The sequence below is a fragment of the Suncus etruscus genome, chromosome 2 (genome assembly GCF_024139225.1).
Source record: "Suncus etruscus isolate mSunEtr1 chromosome 2, mSunEtr1.pri.cur, whole genome shotgun sequence".
NCBI classification, from domain to species: domain Eukaryota; kingdom Metazoa; phylum Chordata; class Mammalia; order Eulipotyphla; family Soricidae; genus Suncus; species Suncus etruscus.
Genome location: NC_064849.1, coordinates 87,064,655 through 87,067,154, shown reverse-complemented (window position 1 = coordinate 87,067,154; position 2,500 = coordinate 87,064,655).

The window sequence follows — 2,500 nt, the reverse complement described above, 5'->3', positions numbered from 1 at the left end:
CATTTTACTCATACATGTGAATATAATAATGGCATGATTTTGAAGTAAAGGTCAGGAATAAATCCCTGGTTTTAACGGAAAATTTAAGCAAGTCAAATTTCAAATTTTTACATGTGCCAGCTTTTACAAAATCACTTGGGAAATGAGATATAGAGAAAATGAAGTCTCAAAATCAATCTTAAACTATGCCAATTATATTTGGTTATTTTGTTTACTGCATTGGTGGCTTGTAGTTTATTAACAAGGGAGGCCTGGTATATGGAATCAACTTTATGGGGCCGGAGTGGTGGTGTGGAGTAGTAAGGCCTTGCCAGCACTAGCCTAGGACGGACCTCAGTTCAATCTCCCAGAATCCCATATAGTCCCCCAAGTCAGGAGCGATTTCTGAGCACATAGTCAAGAGTAACTCCTGAGTGTCACCGAGTGTGGCCCAAAAAACTAAAACTAAAAATAAGAACTGACTTTACCTGACAGCTTGGAGGCTGGTGGGTTTGGTAGGGAACCTTTAAGCATTGGTGGTGGGTGTGGTTTGGGAATGACCTATGCACCACTATAATTAGCAGTATTTTAAATAATAGTACAACAGTAAAATTTAGAGAAACTCAAAGAAAGCCTCTCTTAATTTTTCAATGATAAAATTGACTTCTGTAAACAAATTATAATAAATTCAGAAAACAAAATAATTCCAGAGATCCTTCCCATAGGGTAGGCATCTGAATGTAGTTCTTCAGTTCGGGATGAAAAAGATAATGAATCTAGTGGAATAGGAATTTTAATTCTCCATAAGAAGTATAAAGGGTGTTGATCAATTTTTGCATGCTTGTTATATAGATAATTTAATGAGAAAAAATGTTTACCCTAAACCTTTTTTTAAATTTTTATTGAGTCCAATGTGAATTACATGTTTTTCACACTTATATTTAAGGTACATAGAGGCAGTGAATTAAGGCAATTCCCACCACAAGTCTTGACTGCCCTCCTCCACTGTTCCCAGCATGCATCTCATACCTCCACCCTAAGCCCCCTGGACTGCTAGTGTAACAGCAGTTACACTATACACTTTTAGCTTGTTGTGGTTTGTGTCTCTTGATTCTATTGTTACTAACTTTAGGTTGGGTATTTAAATCTGATCATTTTTTATTTTCACTCAATGCTCATTAGACTGCTTTGCCCTGATACCATTCACTTTTTTTTCCTCTCAGTTTGGAAGACATAGAAATATAAGGCAGAGAAGATGGTTCTGATTAAAAAAAAAAAAAAGGAAATTGAACAGGAGACCCTGTTTAGAAGCTATAAATATGAATTAAAAGAGAGAAAAAGGGAGGCTGGTATGGCGAGAATGTTTTGTTTTGTTTTGTTTTGTTTAGGCTCATCAAGTATTGAGGGAAATTAAAAAAGAAATTCCCTTGGCATAAGAGATACAGGATGTTTCCACCAGTGAAGCATACTGTCATGAGTTTGACTATAGGTTCCAGATCTATTCATTGTTGAACCCCAAAGACTTTATGGTGACAGGAAATCTTCTGCTCAGTTGTGGTTGTCAAATTTAGTCTTCTGTAATTAAAGAGCTTGATTTATGCACAGATCCTAGGATGAAATCTAGGTTAGAGACTTTCTTTATGATTCCAGAAGTTCTGCTCAATCACAGGTGTTGTAGTCAGTCTTCTGTATTTAGTGATCTTGGTTTTGCACAGATCAAAGGATAAAGTGTCTTTTGATATTTCACCATTAGAATATTGACACTATGTCATATGAATTTAGCCTGGACAAGTTGGTACAGAGCTATTAGAAACTTCCCTGGGGAGAGTTTACTTCTTGGTGCTACTACAGGGAACTGTGCCATTTCTAAGGTTGGGATCTGGGGTTCGGGGTTGGACAGTCAATGTTCAATCACATGAGGTCTAAGTCAAATCCTCATGGCATATGTTCAGGGTGAAGAGCGCCCCTCTATTATTAAGTTTATGGGTTCTTATCCCTAGTGATAAAAACTTGTTTCTATACATAAGTTTTCCCCATTTTAGTGTGCCTATGCAAAAATTTGTTGTCATATTATGTTGTTGTAAACCTTTGATCTTTATCTTAAATCTATAACATTGAGCACAAGGAAATTTGCTTATGAAGACATACTCTGTTTTCTCAGAATTGAGCATTTGCTAGGACATTGTACTCAATGTACAATCTCTAACTGAGGTAAAATATTTAAAAACATATATACCGTATTTTTCATATTAGAAGATGTACTTTTTTACCCCCAAATCTTAGGGAGCAAATGCTGTCTGGAGTTAAAGTCTAAGTGCAGGGAAGGACAGCATCTAAAAACTATGTGCATCTTACAGTTAGGTGCGTCTTCTAGAGCAAGAAATATGGTAAATGCAACCATTTTAAAATAGTTTTTGATTAGTTGTGATTAAAACTAGTCAAAAGACTCTGCACTGGGAAAAACGCAATTATCTCAAGAAGTGTTTCTGGAAACCACTGATCTCTCCAACAGAAGAATGAG